This window comes from Strongylocentrotus purpuratus, unplaced genomic scaffold (assembly GCF_000002235.5).
Source record: "Strongylocentrotus purpuratus isolate Spur 01 unplaced genomic scaffold, Spur_5.0 spur5_scaffold_8, whole genome shotgun sequence".
Taxonomy (NCBI): domain Eukaryota; kingdom Metazoa; phylum Echinodermata; class Echinoidea; order Camarodonta; family Strongylocentrotidae; genus Strongylocentrotus; species Strongylocentrotus purpuratus.
In genome coordinates this window covers 17,712,212-17,726,716 of record NW_022145614.1, presented here as the reverse complement: position 1 = coordinate 17,726,716, position 14,505 = coordinate 17,712,212, and positions in this window count along the sequence as shown.

The following is a 14,505-nucleotide window of genomic DNA, read 5'->3' as shown; positions in this document are numbered from 1 at the left end:
CCTATTTTATTTTCTTGCATTTATACTCTTTATATGCTTTTAGATTTATCAGATATTCATCAGCCTTTAAGTTTGATTGTTGAAAAAAAGAAGACTTACATCCACGGACTTGATGGTCTCAATATTGATGTAAATGTCATGTAAGGAAGTTGTTTGTCTTGTGTTTCATCATAAATTTATCACAATTTCATTATGGAGGAAGGGTATAATATTGTGACTGGGGTAGGTGTTTTTGTATCCCCACTTTTCCGGGGTATATGGACATGTCCGTTCAGAAATGCCATATCCCTTGATTTTGCCCCTTCTTTACCTAATGTCTGACTACACACATATGCTTTGTCCTCAAAATTAATAAATTGAATAACAGAAAAGACCCCAATGGCAAATCATGTATTTAATTGCATTAATTTTAAAACTGTAAACGTGTGTTACATTTCTTCCCCCTAACATTCCTAACTTGAATAAACATAATTCGAATACGAATGACAGGTGTTAATTTGAATGATAAAAATGACGTCTCGACAAGTGACGATTAATTTGAATGCTAGTTGAGCAGTTTCTAAATTGAATGACAGATCTATGAATTCCTTCGACCAAAATCCTAAATTAAATACAAAGTCGGGAAAATTGAATGATAATTGGCATGGCAAAGCTGATCTGCGCTAATTTAAATGCAAAGTAAATGAATTTGAATGACATACTCGCGAATTTGGCCGGGAAATCCTATATTATGGTACCTTTCGTATGAAAAAAAATGTATAATTAACATTTGATATGACACTCATTCGTTGTATGTTATAAGAGCAGAATACCACCTATATTGTGGGGAAAAAAAAATGAAAAATTGAAGAAAACAAAAACTATTTTGATTCATCACTTAATCTATATCTTAACAATATTATGTTATGGTAAAAGCGGGATGTTGTTGTACTAATAACTGATACTGAAGGTGAACTTTGAGATAATCGTTCTTCTTGCTGCCAATAGGACCTTGGCGGGGGTGGGGGTGGGGGGGGGGGGGGGGGTGGGGGTTGGAATTTGGTCAAATATAAAATACTGCTTGCGTTAACTATAAGTGCATTACATATATCTAACGAGTAAATACAAAAATGTATATTATCTGATTATCAGTTAGTAAACTGAAATTATTGTACGCGTGATATATTTTCTTAACGATATGAACAAATACCGATATTCTGCTATAATTTCGGTTACCATAGCCGTTATATATTATCGTACTCCTATTAAAGATCAGGATGTAATATATTTCACATCTGCATACAAGTGTTTGCAAATGATTATGAAAAAGATAAGTTATTTTTGCCAACTGCTAGATAAAATATGAAATCACTTATAAGGCTCGTCACAGTGTTTCCGTTATCATAATAGAAACGATTTTACCTCTCACTTATCAAATTTTTCAGTAATTTCAAAACCGATTTGTAGTCGGTGTAGAGTTTATTGTAGTTATTGTATTAGTCTTAAATCCTGAGGTCATCGTTCATGTACATGCAAAGATGTGTAATCTATCACATTGCATCGCTTGAATGGATATGAAAACTGTGAACGGGAAAAAGCTTGGTTGACTTTGAAATTTAAACAAGAATACGTTATATTGTATATCTGAATTAAATTTGGAAATCAAAGATTAACAAAATTCATTGCACAGTGATCGAGTATGTTCCATTTTAATTACTCAAAAGGTATATTACACAGTTGCGTTTCGTCAATTAATAATTAAAAATTTATTACTGTTTTTGTGTCATTATTATTATAATTTTTGCTTTTGATAAACCATTATTATATATTCATGTATTATTTTTCTTAATGATAGTCACAGGAAGGCAACACAATAAAAAGAGGGAGAGATATAGAGATGAAGATGCATTGGAACCATTTTTAGAAAAGCATACAACGTTACCTATAAATTTGAAAGATTTTGCTTTACCTCCTTTCATTAAAAATATTTGTGACGTTTTTCTTGATGAAGTTTATATCTGCTTAGATTCATTGATCAATCTCTGAGATCTTTACAACTTTGAGAATATATAAACTTTATCTTCATCTATAAGTAATGAATCATATTTTCAGAATTATTTCATTAAAAAAGAGATCAAGAAAGAGTATTCCAACATCATGGGCAACCGTGTACAGGTGTTTATCTTTTCTATGTCATTGACAAACAGTGACAGGCAAATATGTGTAAGCCTGTTCAAGTGTGAATCTAGGAATTTTATATGAGTGTGTGTGCGTGTGTGAGAGATAAAGAGAAGATGTGTGTTTATGAGAGAGAGAGAGAGAGAGAGAGAGAGAGAGAGAGAAAGAGAAGACGTGTGCGTGTGTATGTGAAAGAGAGAGAGAGAGAGAAGAGGTTTGTATGTGTTGGTGAGAAAAATGGAGAGAGAAGAGGTGTGTATGTATGAGAGAGAGAGAGAGAGAGAGAGCGAGAGAGAGAGAGAGATATGGTGTGCGTGTGTATGTGTGTGTGTGCGTGCGTGCGTGTGTGTGTGTTTGGTATTACAATGAGCTTTATTGCAAGGTACTTTCCATTAACCTTTGCAAACATAGCATTACAAATTCAAATGCAAGGCCACGTCTGAATTGAAAGGGTTCTCGGAATGGCGGTAATAGGGACTTTTAGATTCGCACGAAGACAATAGGTCTATGCTACGATCGACGTCCTTTTAAAGCACTGACTTGAATGGAAGTACCACGTATCAGTCCACGCAAACCTAAAAGTCCCTAATGGTGTCGGAAACGCCCTTTCTCTCTAGGGTATGCAATTATGATTGGTGAGTGGGCCTGTCCGTTCATCATTTGTAACTCATGATATGCAAAGTATATAACTTGGTATAATGATATAAAATGGCAGCAGGATTGTATTACAATCCTAGGCACGCCTTAAGTGAGAAGAGACATTTCAAAATGATTAGGTGCGTGAGCCGGTCTATTCATTCATTGGTGAGGCATATTATGCAAAATTATAGAACTTGGTTAATGATAGCATGATGGGTTCGGTTTGCACGAACAGTTTATTGGGATGCCGAACTGGTGTCGTTTGGGGGAATTTGGTTTATTGGGATCGTGTTTTTATTTTTAATTAGAAGGTGCGTATTGTGATTAGGTACGCGGGCCGGTCAATTCACTGTAATGCATTTTAGGAAAATCATTTAACTTAGTTATGACGAGCGGGTTCCGTAATACAATTCAAGGCATTTGTTGAGGGATAAAAGCTCTTTGATATATATATATATATTTAAAAAAAAAATAAATTAGATTACGGTTTTATAACAATACAACGTATTTATGTTTAGAATTGAGATGAGGAGTTCTGTCATTGGTCTGGTTAAATTGACAGGGAAAGGGGGAGGCTCTTGCTCTCGGATGTTTACGTATACCGAAGAGCAGATTTGGGTTGTTTTGTGTGGGGGCATGGGTGTCGATCCCGGGGGGATGGGGGGGGGGGGGATATATCCCCCCCCAATATTTCAGGTGGGGGGATGGCCTGTACAATCACCCCCCCAATAATTCACCATCAAAAAAAAAAAAAAATGAAGAGAAAAATTAAGGATGAGAGCCCGATGAGAGTAGTTAATGGTTATTACTCGCAAGATGACCATCAATATACACATTTTGCTATCTCATATTCATAATACATACATATATACGAAGTAAATAAGACAACCGTATATGAGACAAGAATAAATTGAATTCTCACTCATACGGCTTCATCAGGAATTGACGAATTTATTCAATTTTTTCAATCAACAGCATCATAGAAATGCAGTGCGCGAAATGCAAAGACGCAGCGTCAAAAAGCAACGAGCTAAATGTTAAGCGCGAAGTGCAAAAATATCAATCTGCAATGCACATCAGACAATCCTGGACAGTGTAAACATAGATGAACTCTGTGACGGAGACAAGGAGAAAGATTTTCGGACATTAGTATGACTTATAAAAAAGTTCTCTAATTGTTATGTTGTTTCCGTTCACCTTTTTAAAATTCACGTCATTGTATCTTTATTTTCGTTTTTTCACTCATTTTATTTCCTGATTTTCCTAAAAGATTTTTCATTTTTGGAGAAAGATTATTATGTCACAACTTATTTGTAACACAAATTATTTTCAGTGGGGAAACTGAATTCAGACAAGGATTAATATAGAGAACAGTACAACGAATCGTCTTCTTTCTCTAATAATTCAGTGAAAAGGGCAAAGCTGTTAGGGGGCAACTGAATTCAGACGTGGATTAAGCGTAATAATCAAATGAAACGTCAGAGTACACGATACAACAAAGCGTCTTCTTTTACGAATATTTTAATGAAACGTGAAAGCTTACGCGCTAAGAGCGGAATGGGCGAAAAAGAATACAGACAAGGATTAAGAGTAATAATTTATTGAAACGTTAAAGCTTCCGAGCTTCGCGCGGTAGGGGGGAAACTGAGTTCATGAAGGACACGATACAAAAAAATCGTCTTCTTTCACTAATGTGAAAGCTTCCGCGCTTCGCGCAGGAATGGACGAAAATGAATTCAGACAAGGATTAAGAGTCGAGAATGGTACATAGGATCGTCTTCTTTCTTTAATCATCTAAGGAAACATAAGAGCTTCCGCGCTACGCGTGGGGAAGGGGGAATTTTATTCAAACATTAAGGATTAAGAGTCGAGAATGGTACATCGAATCGTCTTCTTTCTTTAATAATCTGATGAAACGTCAGAGCTTCCGCGCTACGCGCGGAGGAAGGGGAACTTGATTCAAACAAGGATTAAGAGTCGAGAACGGTCCAACCAATCGTCTTCTTTCTCTTATAATTTAGTGAAACGTCAAAGCTTCCACGCTTTGCGCGGTAGGGGAGAATCTGAATTCATGAAGGACACGATACAACAAATCGTCTTCTTTCTCTAATGTGAAAGCTTCCCCGCTTCGCGCAGGAATGTTATAATAACAAACCCTATATCAACCCGTCGTTTAATAGAACGTTGTAGTTGTGGGTTCGAACATCAGTATTTATTCAGTTCTATTTTTGCCTTTATAAATAGTGAGGCAAAGCAATACATAATCAAAGTCTAATCGTCTGTGAGGTAAGCACAACTAGCTAGACTCTTCGCGAACTTAGTTGCATGGTCGGCGCTCGCGCGCACATAAGCTCACGAACTTGAACGAATCTTGGAGCCCATATAGTGTCGACCGATATACGAGAGATGTAGTTGGTAGCATGCTAACTCACTGGAGACAATCCTACTTCCTAGTCTTACATGTTACATGTAGCAGGCGCGGATCTAGGGGGGGGGGGGGGCGAGCGGGCCTTGGCCCCCGTAGCACCCCAAAGTTTAAGCAAAACAAGGGAAACGCTCTCGGCGGTCTCGCCTGCATTACGCAATTCGATACGATGAAAAATTGATGTTGGTATATAATTTATAGGCAGGGTGGCCCATTAGCAGGCCCCCCAAAATGAAATCTTCTGAATATAATCATCGTTTTGAAGTGCATATTGACTAAGAATCATCAGAAGAATTATTTACTATTATTTGGACCAAGATCGATTAATGAAATATGAACAAATACAAAAAAAAAAGATTTATTAATTCTCATATTAAGTTGTGAAAAAATAATGCAAGTCTACTGACCTAAGATGACCTTTGACATTGTGACCTGGAATTTGTGTCTTATGATTTGTGATACTTGATAACCCTTGGGTACAAGTTCCATGGAATTTGAACAAACACTTTTGAAAATATGCTAACTATTCAAAATCTTGATGCCACAACAAAGTCTAAGTTTTATGACCTAAAATGACCTTTGACCTTGACTTTGTGACCTGAAATTCTACGCACATGAGTAGGGATACTTGATAACCCTCTAGTCCAAGTTTCATTGACTAAGAACTTATATACTTTCAAAATTATATCAAAAATTCAAAAACTTAACCTTAGGTTAAGTTTTCGATGATGATGCCACAACATAGTCTAAGTCTGTTGACCTGAAATGACCTTTGGCCTTGACTTTGTGACCTAAAATTCTACTCACATGATTGGAAATACTTGATAACCCTATAAGTCCAAGTTTCATTAAAGAAGAACTTATACTTTCAAAATTATACTAAAATTACAAAAACTTAACCTCAGGTTAAGGTTTTGATGTTGATGCCGTCGCCGCCGCCGTCACCGCCGTCACCGGAAAAGCGGCGCCTATGTCTCGCTCGATAATTATCGAGCGGCGCGATTTTCAAACTTTCGGGGTCAAAATAAAAACAAAAAATAGTGTTCACTAATTCCCCCCCCCCCACCGAGCGAATTATCGGCCGGTTCGATTTTCAAATTTCAGCACACTAAATTTTAAATATATTTCAAATTTGGGCCTCCCCCCTAAGAAATCCTCGATCCGCGCCTGACATGTAGGCCACTAAATAAGCACATTCTTTGCCTGACTATAGATTTGGTAATTTGTCATTTTCCAACAAATGCATAAAAAAGAATACTTTACTAAAAAAAAATGAGAACAAAATTAGGGAAAATCATGACATTTCGGAACATTTGTAAATCACTGGTATCGAACTAGAAATAAACCAGGTTTGAATGTTTTTTTTTGGGAGGGGGGGGGGGGGGGGTGTCTCCAGTGTCGCCAGTGTCTATAGTATAGGCACTACCAAAGGGTATTGAATTTGATTGAATATGCCCATAAATTATTATTTTTTCGAAGTTTTAATTTGATTTCGTGTTTACATATAGTATCTATGATAACATTATTTCCTCCTATTAGTTTCAGTGATTTTCTGAGGTAATTTCAGCTGGTTTCATGATTACAGGATGCGTGTACTTGCCTGCGAAAGTGAGTGCGTTTGTGTGTGTTTGTGTGTTGGGGGTGGGGAATGGTTGAACGAGTCAAGTTTTTGGTTTATTCGAGTGTGTTGACTGGGAAAATCAGTGTTTGTATCCACCCAATAAAGCAACGCTACCACCCCACACCTGAATTTACCCTGGTCGAAAAACAAAGAGAGATTTTTTTTCTTCAATCGAGGGATGGCATAAAAATACAACCCTATAGTCCGACGCTCACAATAAAGCCGTCAAGGTATTATTAATTCGAGAAGATCCTGGATATTACTTTATTATTTTTCTTTTTCTTTTAAGGGTGATGTGGGCTTGGGTTTCCTACATTGATTGTGTTAAATTTTCTTTCCATTTAATATATAAATGTATTTATATATATATATTATTTTTGTTGGGGTGGGTGGTGCTCAGCCCAAAACCACTTATAGAGTAGTCCTGCCTGTGGACCGTTTCGGTGTCGCGCGCACAATCAGCTGATAACATAACACACCCTCAACGTTGACATTAGACCTTGCCGTTCCTTTCATTCTGTATTCCGAAAACCACGATTGATTCGATGGATTGCGCAATGAGTGGAGACACTGCACTATGGTGGGATCGATGCGTGTGGTAGAAGAATAACAATTAAAAACGGACAGAATCTGGACTACTTCTAGCACCATTTCTGATCAATTCTTTAAAATAAATGTTCTTTTGACTTTTGTAGATTCATTATTTCACATATTATTTGATTGATGAAATGCGGAAACCAAGGCCATTGATTAAAGGAAGGATGTGGGGTCCTTTAACCCTATCCTTTTCATATTCCTTTCACCTCCACTTTTCCCTCTTTTTACCTTCTCTCTCTCTTTCTATTTTATTCATTTGAAGGGGTGGGATGTGGCACGTGCTCCCTACTGCAGTTTGTGATGGAACTTTTTTCTTGTTTATCAATCATAAACACAACTTTCAGTGTTTACATAGTATTTCTTGCGAACAAAGTCAATGTGTACTTTTAATTTTTATACGGAGGAGTGTAGGTGTCGATTAACCTAATTACCTCCCTAGAATCTCTACAACAACATATTATTGGATGTGGAAATCCCCACCGGAAACATTATTGATGACCCATTCACAATCGACCCCAAATCAACCAACATGACCGGTTATCCACAAAAATTGCTATTTTGGATTATGCACTTTAATACTTGGTGTCCTTCTGTCTGATGTACTGTCTCGATGGTGTTACTAATAACTGTTGAATATTGGTTATAGCGTAAGCAGTTTGGTGCAGACTGCTCTTAAAGCACTAAATTTGGTCCAGATATTGACCTTACCATATATTGTTTTAAATTTTGATGGGCGCCAAAAAACGCCACTGGGGCCGTCATTTTGGTACAATTCAAAATGGCCACCAAATGAGCTGGAATACAATTGTATTTTCAAATTAAAAGGGCTAGAAAAATGAAATTTTGTAAAATTATGAGGCCAACAGATGGAAAATCTCATTCTGTATTTACTTCATCAACTCCATGTCTAGAAGGGCGTCCCTTGTAGACATTATGGTAAAAACCTAAAATGGCCGCCATTTGAGCTCATGGTTTAATTTAATGATATGATTTCTGTAAGTAGGGCGCTTAAAGGTCTAGGGAATGTGATTCTGATGTTATTCCATTGATTTGATGCGAAGAAGGGTGCCCCTACGAGTCGCAATTTTGGTCAAAACCAAAATGGCTGCCAGATGAGTTTCAATTAATTTGTATTTTCAAATATTGCAATAGGATCCTGTGAAAGCTTAGATACATTAAATCACATTAAACAGTGATTCGCTAGAGCACAACACAGAATATAACTTTTAAAATAATTTGAATAACAATGTAAACATGCATACATGGCTAGACACACGTTCGGTGCATCTGCCTAAACTTGGTACGAGGAAATGTTGACGGCACTTTAAAAAAAAAACTGATGCTCTGTCATCCGCGGCAAAACAAATTATGCATAAATATCGAAAAACAGAAAACAATTTCCTCTTTACCGTGAAATAGATTTTGAGGTCACAAGTTGGGTATACTTTTTCTTTGATATGCACTGGCTATTTATTATTTACATGTATGTCCATTGATCTAGTATCTTTTAGGATTTGCAATCATGAATGAACCATCAACTAATGAACCTCTGCCATGCCGCCATACCGACATAAAGGGCGATTATAAATTAAAATACTAGCACTCTCCTCCATTTTCAATCTTTCTTTGCTAGTCACTCTCTTCCTTTCTTATTTGTTTTCCAATTTAAAATTCGTGCCGAAATGACACTAAGCTTACGCTGTAGCCCCTCCTATATCGAATATATGTTGATCCTCTATGCATTCAGCATGCAATCTTTAAAAAAAAAATCTCCTATCTACAAAAAAACAAAAGTAGTGTCAATGTCCCATAAATCGGCTAGGTATGTTTGTTTGAATAGATATAATAAGCCAATATATTAATGCAATACAAAAAAAACTTAATCATATGTTTCTCTGTATACTTTAGATATCTGGAAGGTGACACATTTCTGGGGTGATGGTGACAACGAATAAGGTTTTGCGTATCGTCCTTACTCGAGAGATGACCGTGGGAGGAGTAGTCGAAGGTCATTTCGAAGGGGTGGGACTAAAGGACAAGGAAGAGGACCTGTAGCGGATAGTGATAACGGCATGTCGATACGACATAACTGGAGGGAAGGAAGACGTGATAGAGAAGACGCCATGATGGCAAAAAGCTTCAGGGGAGATGACTTCCGAGGAAAAGAAAGGGACACAGAAGAAGAGAGAGGAAGGGGACATGATGGAGAGATGGAAGCTGGAAGGGAAGTTGGAGGCAAAAGAGACGGCAACACAGGAGGCCCATTCCGCCAGGGTGCGACAAGAGGAGCTGTAACGGATAGAGATAATGGCATGTCCATAGGACAGAACTGGAGGGAAGGAAGTCGTGAAAGAGCAGACGCCACGATGGCTGTAAGCATTGGGGGAGATAACAGCAAGTGGAGAAGACAAAACTGGAGGGAAGGAAGTCGTGAAAGAGCAGACGCCACGATGGCTGTAAGCATTGGGGGAGATAACGGCAAGTGGAGAAGACAGAACTGGAGGGAAGGAAGTCGTGATAGAGGAGACACCATGATGGATGAAAGCTTCAGGGGAGATAACTTCCGAAGAGGAGAAAGGGACATAGAAGGAGAGAGACAAAGGGGACATGATGCAAATAGGGGAGCTGGAAGGGAAGTTGGAGGCGAAAGAGACGGTGATGGAGGACAAGTAAGAGAAGCTGTAACGGATAGAGATAACGACATGGGGAGAAGACAGAACTGGAGGGAAGGAGGCCGTGATGAAAGAGGCACCATGATGGCTGAAAGCATTGGGGGAGATAACGGCAAGTGGAGGAGACAGAACTGGAGGGAAGGAAGTCGTGAAAGAGTAGACGCCATGATGGCTGAAAGCATTGGGGGAGATAACGGCAAGTGGAGGAGACAGAACTGGAGGCAAGGAAGACGTGAAAGAGGAGATACCATGATGGATGAAAGGTTCAGAGGATATAACTTCCGAAGAGCAGTAAGGGACCCGGAAGGAGTGAGAGGAAGGGGAACTGGAAGGGAAGTTGGAGGCGAAAGAGACGATAACAGAGGAGGCCCATTCCGCCAGCGCTACAACGACAGGCAACAAGCCGGACAGCCAGGCGATCGGGCTAAAGGCCGTGGTCAAAGAGGGGGCCACATGGATCAGAACGTAGCTAGATCTAGAAGAGAGGGCTATCGGACACAGGAAAATACTAGGTATAGACCGCTTTGCATGTTTTGTTTCCATAGGCCGATATGGACCAATATTCTCTTACAAATGATAATGTGTTGCACTAAATATGTCTCATACAGCTATATAGGTCAATATTTTTTTAAAATAATGACACCTACTTTATTGTAATAAAGCAGAAATTAGTCAGTTTAGTAGAATCTGTACATAATTAGCCCTTTTAAAGTTTGTATACACTACTTTTTCAACGGTGAGTACAAAAGTTTGTATCAATCTTGAAATCTATGAAAAGGAGTAGGTAAAAGTGAATAAAAGCTTTTCGAGACATGAATATGAATCAATATGTATATATTCATCTTATTTCATTTCTAACATTTTAGATATGGACAGACCCAAGGAAGACACCCGAAGAACCAAGGTAACTTCAGACCACTTAGTTCCAGACTTCTCAGTGAAATACTTGAGAAAGACCCTTCCGAGGCCGCTACAGAACTTGGGTCCCTGAAGGGAAGCCTTCAAGCCGGTCTCAACGAAGACTTGATGAGTGAGGTACAACAACATCTCCTTTGGGAGGCTCTAGCATTTATTTGCGGAGCTCTAGGTGCAGAACAAACAGTGATCATGCTCCTGACAATGGCCCTCGAGTCCAAACTCTGTCGTCAGCATTTACTCACGTTTTTGACCAATCTCAGGCGTCCAAGAGAGAACATCGACGCAAGACGGTTAAAAATTTTGAAGAATGTCATCACTGTCTTCCACTCAGCCATGCAAAGTTTGCCAAGCCGTGCTTCAGATCTCAAAGTTGCTGTCACTCTCATCTCCGATGCTGTATCAGACATGGATGAAGACGACAAACATGATGACATCATGGAGTCAATTAAGTCGTTGAGTAGTCACATTGAGGACATTGACAAAGAAAGGGAAAGAAAAAGACAGATGGACCGCATTTCTAAGAACCCACCCCTGACGACTTCCGCCAGCAAGACATTCTTCCCACTGTCAAGGAATTGCAACCCGGATATCAGCCGTTCCTCCGTCCTCATCTGACGAGAGGTGTATATGCCGATGCAGACCACTACCTGGATGTTCAGTTCAGACTCCTGAAGGAAGATTTCATCTATCCTCTTCGCAATGGGATATCAGAGTACTTAACTTCAAAGAAGGCCAACCCTGGCAGAAGAGTCAAACTTCAGGATGTGCGAATCTACGAGGAAGCTCACTACGAAAAATCTGTCCGTGATTTCTCCGGAATTTCACATTACATGGCTTTCAAGAGAATACCTCTTGTCCGATGGCATTTGACAAAACGACTCATCTACGGATCATTGCTCATCCTATCAACGGATGATTTCAAATCATACATATTTGCAACAGTAGCCAAACGGGACGTACAAGATCTAGAGAAGGGAATGGTAGCCATAGCATTGGTCGGCCGAGAAGATGCATCATGTCTACTTAATAAGAGGTTTGTGATGGCAGAGTCATCTGTCTTCTTTGAAGCTTATCGCCCAGTTCTCCTGGGTCTCCAGCGAATGTCTGGTCCATGCTTGCCGTTTTCCCAATACACTTTGAGCATGTTTCATGATGTAAAGCCACCCAAGTATCTCCAAGATCGGATGGTAACTGAAGACGATGAAATGTTCATCTATCCATGTAGAATCGATATCTCACCTCTGCTGAAAGGCAACCGACGATGCTCTCCAATAGTCGCCGTGCTTGACGATGGTGCTTGGCCCGATATCGATGATGTACAGCTCGACCAATCACAATATGAAGCTGCCAAGACGGCTCTCACCAAAGAACTCTCTGTCATACAGGGCCCACCAGGTACCGGCAAGACACACATAGGTCTGAAGATCGTAGAGACTCTTCTCCTTAACAGAGAAGCCTGGTCAAGTGAAGAAAACCCTACCCCAATATTACTCGTGTGCTACACAAATCATGCATTGGATCAATTTCTGGAGGGGATCTTAACATTCCATCACACTGGAATCGTTCGAGTTGGAAGCCGTAGCAAGAGTGAGAAGTTGCAGCCCTTCAACCTTAGTCGGATGGTTGGTCGGAGGGGAATACATGATGAAGAGTACGTTCAGCGAAGGGTTCGTGATGTCAAGGAAGACGTTGACGCTACAAAGAGACGTGTGGATATAACACAAGCTAGGATAGAGGGTGCAAGAAATGGGATCATCGACGAGTTCGAACTAGGCCCATTTATGTCATGGCGGCATTACAACAGCCTCCTTCGTCTTTCTGATGTTAAACAGTCAAACTCCTGGCTTGTAGAGTGGCTTCTCTGTGAGCGTCATAATGACAGGGATTGGAACGGGCAAGAGAAGCGGTATACTATAGAACAAAGCGATAACCTGCAAGAAGATGAGAAGAAAGAAAGCACAAAGCATGTTCCTGTGGCAAATGAAACAACTATCGAGTTAGAATATGAACGAAATGCAATTGAGTATGAAAGACTGATTGATGACGAATATGGTGAGGAAGATTCTGATGAAGATGAAGAAGCAGATTCTGAATCTAATGAAGATGAAGACTACCCTTTCCTTGGCCTTGAAATAGATGATCTGGACAAAGCAGAGGATGGTGTCTTGCGGAGGTTCATTCAAAAGAAGATGTATGGCAAAGATGTCCTCGATCCAGGTACTCTTAAATCAATTAAGGATGTTTGGCGTATGCATCCTAATGACCGATGGGCACTCTACCATATTTGGTTGCAAAACTATCTTCAACACTTGAAAGGAAAACTGTCAGCATATGACATCAAATTCAAGCAGCTTTGTGGTCAGCTAGATGAGGCTAAAGGCGTAGGGAAATACCACGTCCTTCGACAGGCAACTATAATCGGTATGACTACAACTGGAGCAGCTAATCACCAACAGGTTTTGCAGAGAGTCCGGCCAAAGATCGTAGTAGTAGAGGAAGCAGCTGAGGTACTGGAGGCACACATCATCACGGCATTAAATGCATCATGTCAACAGCTCATACTCATTGGAGATCACCAGCAACTTCGACCGAAACCGAACGTGTACTTCCTGGCCAAGAAGTATCATCTGGACGTTTCATTGTTTGAAAGACTTATCAACAATGGATTTCCTTACTCACAGCTTGAGCTGCAACATCGGATGCGTATCGAGCTGTCGGATCTGATGAGAAGGCACTTCTATGACAACCTCCAAGACCATGACACGGTGAAGCAATACGAAAGTGTGAAAGCAGTTCAAAAGGATATCTTCTTTCTAGATCACGCAGAACCAGAAGATGAAATGGACGATACACAGAGTCACTACAACCTCCATGAGTCCAGACTCGTAGTGGCATTGTGTTACTACTTCCTGCAGCAGGGGTATGAACCTGATAAGGTTACAATCCTCACAGCTTATACAGGTCAGCTACTGAAAATCAAGCAGATGATGGATCAAAGCAAGTTTGAGGGTGTCAAAGTTACTTCGATAGACAACTACCAGGGAGAAGAGAATGATATCATTCTCTTGTCCTTTGTGAGGAGCAACAATCATGGGCGCATTGGATTCTTGGGGATTTCGAACCGAGTCTGTGTCTCCTTGTCAAGAGCAAAGAAAGGGATCTTCTGCGTTGGAAACTTCACCCTCTTTGCAGAAAAGAGTGAGCTATGGAAGGGAATAGTGAAAGATCTAGAAGGAACGGGATCAATCGGAGATTCCCTTACGCTGCAATGCACCAATCATCCAGAGGAGAGGACAGCGGTCAAAACTGCCGATGACTTTAAGAAGGTACCACTAGGAGGATGTAATAGAGACTGTGATACCAGGCTTGATTGTGGACACGTTTGTCGATTAAAGTGTCACCCAACAGATCTAAAGCATCTCGTCTACAAGTGCAAGGCTCCGTGCTCCAAGGTTATCTGTGAGAAAAACCACAAA